Source organism: Macaca nemestrina, chromosome 2, assembly GCF_043159975.1.
Source record: "Macaca nemestrina isolate mMacNem1 chromosome 2, mMacNem.hap1, whole genome shotgun sequence".
Classification (NCBI taxonomy): domain Eukaryota; kingdom Metazoa; phylum Chordata; class Mammalia; order Primates; family Cercopithecidae; genus Macaca; species Macaca nemestrina.
The window spans coordinates 130106375-130116899 of NC_092126.1; the positions used below are offsets into that span (position 1 = coordinate 130106375).

The following is a 10525-nucleotide window of genomic DNA, read 5'->3' on the forward strand; positions in this document are numbered from 1 at the left end:
GGGCACGGTGGCTCAAGCCTGTAATCCCAGCACTTTGGGAGGCTGAGACAGGCGGATCACAAGGTCAGGAGATCGAGACCATCCTGGCTAACACGGTGAAACCCCGTCTCTACTAAAAAATACAAAAAACTAGCCGGGCGAGGTGGCGGGCGCCTGTGGTCCCAGCTACTCCGGAGGCTGAGGCAGGAGAATGGCGTAAACCCGGGAGGCGGAGCTTGCAGTGAGCTGAGATCCGGCCACTGCACTCCAGCCTGGGCGACAGAGCCAGACTCAGTCTCAAAAAAAAAAAAAAAAAAAAAATTCAGCTACTGTGGTATCAGTTGCCTGTAATCCCAGTTACTTGGGAGGCTGAGGCAGGAGAATTGTTTGAACCCAGGAGGTGGAGGTTGCAGTGAGGTGAGACCTCTCTATTGCACTCCAGCCTGGGTGATAAGAATGAAACTCTGTCTCAAAAAAAAAAAAAAAAAATTCAGGTTGAGATTTGAATGGAGACACAGCCAAACCGTATCACCATTATTATCCCCATTTTATAGATAAACTGAAGCAGAGCAATAAATTCACCCAGAATCACACAACTGTGAGGTATCATAGCTTGGATTTAAACTAGGACAGGATGTGTTCACAACTTTCTCTTCAGGAGTCACTCTGAAGACCCACGATATAGTCATTTGTCATTCTTCAGAGGCAGGGATTGAATTCACTTGTTATGAAAGGGCTTTGTGCAAGAAGTAAGTCACTTAGCTAGTGATTGAGCCCAGCTCATTGAAGAACATCTGAATCTCAGAAAAGTTTTGCTGTTTTCTGATCAACCTAATGTGGAGCTTTTGCAAGAAATTATATGCCACAGTAGATGGCATATAATTTAGTTAGATGTAATAATTATGATGCTTTTGACAACAGGTAACAAAAATGCCAATTGACAATCATTTTAAAAGTAAAGACAATTAACTTTCTAATGCAACAAGAAGTCTGGAGAGAGGTGGTTTTAGGTTGGTGCAGCAGCTCAAAGATCCTCAGCAAGTTGGTGTCGACTTCCCGCATGGTCCCAAGGTGGCTGTGGTAGTTCCAAGAATCACATCTTCATTCTCTGGTATCCAAGAAGAAAAGAAGGAGGGAAGGCAAAAAATATTTCCTCTTTCTAAGGAGGAAAAACACTTTGCGTAAGTTTCCCCTACCTCTTTTCTGTCACATTTCATTGCCCAGAACTGTGTTACATGTCAACCCCTAAGCTGAGGTTTCTCCACCTCAGCCTCATTGATGTTTTGGCCCAGGTAATTCTTTGTTGTGTGAGGCTATCCAGCAGCACCCCTGGCCTCCACTCATTAGATGCCAGGAACACAGTCCCAGTTAGGACAACCAAAAATGTCTCCAGATATTGTCAAATGTGTGTGTGTGTGTGTGTGTGTGTGTGTGTGTGTGTGTGTGTGTAAAATTGCTTGAAGTTGAGAACTATTGTCTTAGACCAATGAGTGGCAAAAAGAAATGGGAAAGTCATAACTGACTTAGACGAATCAGTTTATCCTCTGGGGCTGGGCACACTGATGTCTGAAGAGTCCTGTTTAAGGGAGGAGGGGTAATGGCTGTGGTTTTACAATCATTCCCACATTGCTTTGTGGTTTTGTTTTTTGTTTCTTTAAAATAGAGAAATAGCGTCTTGGCTATGTTGACAATTGTCTCTGTTGCCAATAGAGTCTTGTCTGTGTGGCCCAGGCTGGTCTTGAACTCCTGGGCTCAAGCGATCCTCCCACCTTGGCCTCCCAAAATATTGGGGTTCCTGGTGAGAGCCACTGTGCCTGGCCCCCATGTTGCTTTGTTGTTCAAACAAATGCTTTTATTGGAAATGCAAGGGGAGAATTGAAAAGGAGGTGTTCTCTCTTCTCACAACCATTCCTGTGGTATGTTGGGAGAATTAGGTCTTAGAAACAGGTGTCTCAAGATAACTAATTTTCAGCTTTGGTGGCCACAGGAAAGCAACAGGGAGTCAGGGTAGCCAATCCTCTTTTTATTTAGAAAATCTACACCAAGATGCCTTTCTTGGGGAATTTTTTTTTCCTCCACCTCCCCCCTTTTTTTTTTTTCAAAGACAAACTTGTATTTGTCCATGGATACTTGATAAATAAGGACTGCAAAAGGAAAATTTCTAAATGTGTTCCTCCATTACATGCCTTGGATATTTAATTTCAGTTATTAAGATTATGGTTGTAAAACTTTTCAAATTGGTTGTTTGAAAACTATTGGTAAACACCATTAAGTTGGCTGCCCAAGGTCATTTCAGTCTTATGATATTTATTTTCAAAATTTCAATCAGTCAAGTTGTGTACAAGGTGGGACTCAGAACTTTCAGCTAGAAAACAATACTTGGATTTAAAGGGTTATAAGGTGTGATTTTTCTGGCTTTCAAAGAGCTGTGTTTCAGATCATGGTTTTCATCAAAGTCATTTTCTACATTTTTGTAAACATGTTTAATAAGAAAAAATTTAAATAACCAAAACAAAATGAAAAATTGCACTAAATATGGAAACATTGGAATGAGTGCTATGTTGTAAAGACTCTCCCTTATGAAAACACTATAAAGCTAGCACTGTATATCTTAGGGAAGGGGGACACTTTGTTATTGCTTTCTAAAAGAATTTTTTTACTTTCTAAAAGAATTTAGCAGTGAGATTGAAAGAATATTGAGAATTCCCTGATGGGAACCCAGCTTTCATTATTAAAAGGAAGACCCTGAGTAAATATGAAATTACTTACATTAGGGCTATAGACACCAATGATGGCCGAAAGCCTAATTACAGTAAATGAAAATTGTTAGTTGAATTCCCCCCAAAACCCCAGAGGCATAAATACTTCAGGAATTGATTTTCTTTTACTCAAATACCTTATAATGATTCAGCAAAACAAAATTATAAATACTTCAGTTCTGAGTAACATTAAATTGGGAGCAGATTGGATCCTACTCCCCCAAGTCCACTTACCTCAGATAGGTCGGCAGTACCAGGACGTGCTTCAGTGGGAAAGTTTATCCTAAATTGATTGGAGCAGAAAAAACAAAATCCGATATACGTATTTTTAAACTCCCACCCCTCATCATGTCCTCAGTGCATTTTTTCCCCCTCATTGCAATTTTGTAAAGGTCTGATTCAAAATATTTAATTAGAAAATTAGCTTAATCAGATTTCAGGGAACTAAAAATAGAACAACCCTAAGGTGAGTGCATATATACATACACACACATATATATAGGTTCTGTTGTCAGATAGGAATTAAGAAAAAGATTACCAAAAACAAAACAATATGTATCTATTTTATGTACATATATACACACACATACATAGAGTCAATTATATTATTCATGGTAGCTATGTTCTTTAAAGTTGTAGCAAATACTGAATTAGTAAATAGCAAATCATTGACCCTAGGGGAATCTTAGGGTTAAGTTCCTGCAAACCTGTGGTCACACCATGATTATTCACTGATCAACACATAACCTTGTTTTATGTATGTTTTTGTTTAAAGACACCTTATTTAATACACAGTGCTGATCCATTTTTAACATGGAACTCACAAACACCATAACTCACATCTGCACAAAATTTTATCTAACACACGTATTTTCTCCGCAAGGCACTTCACAGCCTTCTTATACTTAGGAACGCAAGAGAACTATGGTTGGGGGCTGTTTTAAACAGCAAAATCACCAACCAAAAGCACACAAATGTGAAAAACCTGGCGCTAGCTAGACCTAGAAAAGGACCCCTGTTTATACTCTGAGGGCTGAAACAAGTATTTGACCTGGGAACATGCACGTTAGGTGACTCAAATCTCCCCGCTCTTTGCGCAGGTCTGAATAATCACAGAAGTGCTACAGTATTGAGGTGTAATATGTGAAACATACAACCCAAGTATGACATATTATTGTCATAAACAATGAAGCCTAATCAAGCCTCCAGAGCCAACCAGGAGGAAGAGGTAACAAGTGAAACAGGTCTATGCTTTGGAAACAATCAGATAAATTCAGGAGGTAGGACATTGACTTTGTGTGTGTGTGTGTGTGTGTGTGTGTGTGTATGTGTGTGTGTGGCGACAAGTCAATTGCATGAAAAAAAGAAAGGGAAGGGGGAACTTTCATGAGATGGAAGAGAAATAATCAGCAAGTGCAATACGTGTACAATTAAATTGTAAAAAGACACTTTTGGGATAGTTGGGGACATTTGAATATAATTGGCTAGTTGGTATTAAATAATTAAAATAATTACCCGTGTTGTTAATTTCCTAAGTGTGAGAAGGGTACTGCGGTTTTATAGGAAAATGCTCTTATACTTCAGCGGTTTATACAGAAGTGTTAAAGGGTAAATTACATGTTGCCAGGGATTTTTAAAAAATATTATGGGACAGGAAAGAAAAAAAAGGGAAAGATTAGGAAAAAACGCTGCTAATTAGTTGCTTGACTAAAATTAGTAGCAAATTATTTATTTTTCTTTTTTCTTTCTTTCTTTTTTTTTTTTTCTTTTGAGACAGGGTCTGGCTCTGTCACCTAGACCGGGATGCATTAATGTGATCATAGCTCACAGCAGCCTCAAACTTCTGGGCTTAAGTAATCCTCCTGCCTCAGCCTCCTGAATAACTGGAACTATAGATGCACGCCACCATGCCTGGCAAATTTTTGGTAGAGATGGGGTCTCACTATGTTGCCCAGGCTGGTATTGAACTCCTGATATTGAGTGAAGCTCCCATCTCAGGCTCCCAAAAGTGCTGTGATTACAGGTGTGAGACTTTGCACCCAGCCAACAGTAAATTCTTTCGAAGTGGTTAGATGTCTGCTGCCTACAGTACTTTTGGAGTTATGGAGGGGTTTGGCTCAATTATTCAATGTAGTAGTTATTACTTAAAGAATGAACTTTTAGTTTCAGTGAGAAAGGAAGGAGAAACATAAGAAATGGTTGCTAAATAATAGCTTAGTCAGCAGAGGTCTGGAATCTCTGTGGTCTCTGAGATCTTTCATGTGATTCATTAGTTCCAAAACTCTTTTTATAAAAATACCAAGGAGCTGAAGCTGAGACCTGAAAGCTAAGAAGGAGTGTTCCAGGCAGAGGGAATGGTATGTGCAAAGGCTCTACAGAGCACTGTGCATACAGAAGTCTGACTCAAAGTGGTTCTGTGTGATTGGAATGTACAGTTCACAGCATATATATAGCTGATGGAGTGGTTTGTGGGAGGATTCCTTTGCTTTATAGTTGTTCATTGGCATGGGATTGAAGCCTTGGCATTTAGTGCCACAATTCTTGCAATGAGGTGGGAATCTGTCAAAGCTTGGAAGGTCTACCTTGAAGGTATCCAGTTCTGAACATTTTCTCTCTTGTTTTCTGTATACCTAAGAATACTACTCTTAAAGATACCCAGGTATGGCAAAGTAATTGTAATCATCCCAGTCAACCCTATAGGGCACTTGTGAGTTTACAAAGCTCTTCCTTATGGGCATTTCTGCATTTGGATTTTGAGCCAATGGGGTAGACATAGCGGGTATTATAATCCCCAATTTACAGAGCGGGACACTAAGGCTCTAAAACATCAAGTTTCTTGACTTGTGTTACCCAGTTAATGAGTAGCCAAGCCAGGACTTGAAGCTTGGTCTTTAGCCACCAAATAATTAAACTAATCAATTCATTAAAATGCTCATTGATTCCATATGATTCTGTCATAGGTGACGGCTGAGGTTGCAAGATGAATGAGACAAGTCCTTACTCTCACATACTTGTTCCCTGTGGTTCTCCACATGTTTAAGTACAGTGTCTAGCACACAGTAGAAATTGCAGACCAGTAGAATCCTATGTTCTTCATTGTCCACTTCTAATTATTTGCCTTTATGAATGGTTATTAAGTTCTGCCAGATATATTTGATATTGCATATTAATAGTGAAACCACTGAGGTGATAAGAGAGAATTGCCTACTGGGCATTTCACCATATTCATTCTTAGAATTATACACTTTAAGTAACATGCTTTGGACCTCCAGTTGTCCCTTTTTCTAACCAACATTTCATATAACTGCACATGGCATTTTTGAAAATTGCAAGTCTACATTGCTGCCCCCTACCTCAGAGCTGTTCGTGGCTGCTTATTTTATTTTTATTTTATTATTTTGTGTGTGTGTGCAGAATTTTGCTTTCTTTTGTCCTTCAACTTTTAAGTTCCAGGTACATGTGTGGGATGTACAGGTTTGTTACATAAGTAAGCATGTGCCATGGTAGTTTCCTGCACAGATCAACCCATCATCTAAATATTTTTTTTTTGTTATACTTTAAGTTCTAGGGTACATGTGAACAACATGCAGGTTTGTTACATATGTATACATGTGCCATGTTGGTGTGCTGCACCCATTAACTCATCATTTACATTAGGTATATCTCCTAATGCTATCCCTCCGCCCTCCCCCCTCCCCACAATAGGCCCTGGTGTGTGATGTTCCCCTTCCTGTGTCCAAGTGATCTCATTGTTCAATTCCCACCTATGAGTGAGAACATGCGGTGTTTGGTTTTCTGTTCTTGTGATAGTTTGCTGAGAATGATGGTTTCCAGCTGCATCCATGTCCCTACAAAGGACATGAACTCATCCTTTTTTATGGCTGCATAGTATTCCATGGTGTATATGTGCCACATTTTCCTAATCTAGTCTGTCACTGATGGACATTTGGGTTGATTCCTAGTCTTTGCTATTGTGAACAGTGCCACAATAAACATATGTGTGCATGTGTCTTTATAGCAGCATGATTTATAATCCTGTGGGTATATACCCAGCAATGGGATGGCTGGGTCAAATGGTATTTCTAGTTCTAGATCCTTGAGGAATCGCCACACTGTTTTCCACAATGGTTGAACTAGTTTACAGTCCCACCAACAGTGTAAAAGTGTTCCTATTTCTCCACATCCTCTCCAGCACCTGTTGTTTCCTGACTTTTTAATGATTGCCGTTCTAACTGGTGTGAGATGGTATCTCATTGCCATCACCTAAGTATTAAGCCCAACATCCATTAACTATTCTTCCTGATGCTCTCCCTTCCCCCACCCCCGACAGGCCCCAGTGTGTTGTTTCCCTCCCTGTCTCCATGTGTTCTCATCATTCAGCTCCCACTTATAAGTGAGAACATGTGGTGTTTGGTTTTCTGTTCCTATGTTGCTTTGCTGAAAATAATGATGTCCGGCTCCATCCATGTCCCTGCAAAGGACACGATTTCATTCCCTTTAATGGCTGCATAGTATTCTGTGGTGTATATTTACCACATTTTCTTTGTCCATTATGTTATTGATGAACATTTGGGTTAATTTCATGTCTTTGCTATTGTGAACAGTGCTGTAACAAACATATGCATGCATGTATCTTTATATTAGAATGATATATATCCCTTTGGGTATATGCCCAATAATGGGATTGCTGGGTCAGATGGTATTTCTGTCTCTTGGTCTTTGAGGAATCGCCACACTGTCTTCCACAATGGTTGAACTAATGTACACTCCCATCAACAGTGCAAAAGCGTTCCTTTTTCTCTGCAGCTTTGCCAGCATCTGTTGTTTCCTGACTTTTTAATAATTGCCATTCTGACTGTGTAAGATGGTATCTCATTGTGGTTTTGATTTGCATTTCTCTAATGATCAGTGATGCTGAGCTTTTTTTCATATGTTTGTCGGCTGCATGAATGTCTTCTGAGCAGTGTCTGTTCATGTCCTTTGCCACTTTTAATTTTTTTTTTTCTTCTTGTAAATTTGTATAAGTTATTTGTAAACTCTGGATACTAGACCTTTGTCAGATGGATAGATTGCAAACATTTTCTCCCATTCTGTAGGCTGCCTGTTCACTCTGATGATAGTTTCTTTTGCTGAGCAGAAGCTCTTTAGTTTAATTAGATCCCATTTGTCAATATTTGCTTTTGTTCCTATAGCTTTTGGCATTTTTGTCTTGAAATCTTTGCCTGTGCCTATGTTCTGAATGGTATTGCCCAGATTTTCTTCTAGGGTTTTTATGGTTTTGACTTTTACATTTAAGTTCTTACTTTCTAAGACAGAAGTGGGAACATGGTAACCTATAGGCCAAATCTGGTCCTCAGGTTAAATCAGGCTCACAGACACAGTATTGGGGCCTTCCCTTTGCCGGTTATTCTCTGTGTTTCCAATTTGAATTAATCACCAGTGTCTCCCAAGAGGGAGAGTTGTACATAGGGATCTGGATCTTGGCCTCTCTTGAACGATGGAAAGATCTGGCAATACAAGTACTAACTCAAGTGCACTCCTGTTTGCCACAGTCCCCACTGTCTTCTCTTGTCCCTGGGCCAGTGCATTAATTCACAGCACCTGCCCCGTCTGGGCCAGGTCTAAGGGACAAAAGACTGTTTCTTTAGTGTTACATCCATGGCCCTCCATGATTTGGCCTCAACTTGCCTCTTTTGCTTCACCTCCATCCCATTTGGAACTTTATGCTCTGGTAATAAGGAGATGATTGTAGTTCCCAGAATAGAGTATGCCTTTGGTTCCTTTAAACGACCTGTACCTTTTTCTCAGTTCTACTGAACCGTATGTTCCTTCAAGACCCAGTTTAGATATCATCTTCTCCAGGAGGCCTTCCCTGACCCTTGAGGTTGGATAAGGATCTCTTTACATTCCCCTAGTTTCTTGTGCCCTCTCTAACTATGATACTGAGATGATCTGCTTATCCAGTAGTCCCCCAGTGGGAACTTCTCTCACCTGCCTACATTCACTTTTGTAGCCCAGCACCTAGTGCAGTGTCAGGCATACCTCGGGGCAGGAGTCATAAGAACTCAGACTCCAAATGCTTCCATTAGAGAAGGCCTGGGAATCCAGAGAGGGGAATTTTCTCAGAGACCAAATCCCTTTCTGTAGCCTTTTGCCTTCTTTTCTCCATGTGTCCATTCCAGGAGCCCCTGTCTCCAAAAAAAAAAAAAAAAAAAAAAAAAAAAAAATTACTAATTTGGTTTTATTGAGCACTTTTGGCTATAGACAGGAGATAGTTTAAATAACCAAGTCTTTCTGGCTTCTTGCCTTTGCATGCGTGGATGAGCCAGAAGTGAAAATGTAGGTGAGTCACTGAGTTGCCTCTTGGCCCCACTGCAGTGCAAGGCTTAGGAGACCACTCCTCAAGAATGGTGCTTCTGGCAATTTGGGAGAGGGAACTGATTCTGAGAAGCCAGCCTGAGGCTAGGATGGGTTAATCGCTAGTAACTCTCCTGCCTCAGCCCCCTAAGTAGCTGGAATTACAGTTGTGCACCACCACGCCTGGCTAATTTTTGTACTTTTAGTAGAGACGGGGTTGCACCATGTTGGCCAGGCTGGTCTCGAACCCCTGACCTCAAGTGATCCGCCTGCCTCGGCCTCCCAAAGTGCTGGGATTACAGGTGTGAGCCACCATGCCTTGCCTATGATTGCCATTACTTTTAGTGGCAAAAACCACAATTACCTTTGCACCAACCTAATACAAAATGAGATTATATCATATATAGTGTTTTATAACTGTCCTTTGTTTCACCCCACTTACTACATCATGCACATCTTTCTATGTGGTTAGGTGACTTCTGTCTTGTAGATGTTCCATAATTTATTCAATCAATATAAGATTGTTGAATGTTAGGCTGTTTCTAAATGTTCCCTTTTATAAAACAACCAAAAACATGTAATAAACACTCTTGTATCAAAATCTTCATGCGTAGATTGATCTTTCGGTGAAAATTCTTAGAAGTTTTCATTGGCTTTGAACTTATGTTGCTTCATTTAATGTATCCAGTCAAGCACCCTTAAATACTTTCTGGAACAAGCTGAGATAGGACTAATCTCTTGCTCAGCATCCACCCATCAGTTACCTGGGACAAATTTTCTCAGAAGACTCAAGATACACAGAATGATAAGAGGTGATCTCTGTGTCCTCCCGGGGTTTAAATTCGACTTGGTGAAACCGATGACCTATAAAAACGTGCACTAAGTGACCAAATACAAGGTTAGAGAAAAGTTTATATATAAGGTGGCAACTGAAAGGTGCCAATGGCAACAACTCATAAGGGCAGGTTGGTACATTCAGCAAATATTTACTGTACCAAGTGTTTTGTGCGCCCCATGCTGAGGATACAATGGAGATTAAGACACAGTCTTTGTCCCCAAGGAGCTCAAGGTCTATAGGGGGTGAATGAGTGAAGGGGAGGGTCTCAGAGTACTTACACAGATTATTGCAAAACAACCTGGCAAGTGTTCTTAGAGACACACAGGATTTTCTGGAAGCTTGAAGGCTGGAAGAGGGGGCCAGAAAAGGCTTCCTGGAGTTGAGCCTAAAGGATGAAGAGAAAGCCAAACAAAAGAGCAAAAAGACCTTTTGCAGAGAGCAGTAGACAAACTTTTTAACTTTGCCCCACAGTGAGAAATTCATTCTAAATCTTGATCTAGTATAGGTACATTTTTGTACATAAAAAAAGTTTCATGCATCAATTCTCTAATACACGCAAAATAATTTTACTTTCTATTTTAATTCATTAAAA

At 40.2% G+C, this 10525-nt stretch overlaps 1 long non-coding RNA gene across 1 annotated transcript; it reads right to left on the bottom strand.

Annotated features, from left to right (window-relative positions):
- Positions 1-954: 954 nt before the first annotated feature.
- Positions 955-10306, bottom strand: LOC105483670 (uncharacterized). Its single transcript, XR_988476.3, has 4 exons — positions 10212-10306; positions 8781-8926; positions 2973-3021; positions 955-1087 (listed from the first exon to the last, which is right to left on the bottom strand). It is a non-coding gene; the product is annotated as an uncharacterized lncRNA (long non-coding RNA).
- Positions 10307-10525: the final 219 nt, after the last annotated feature.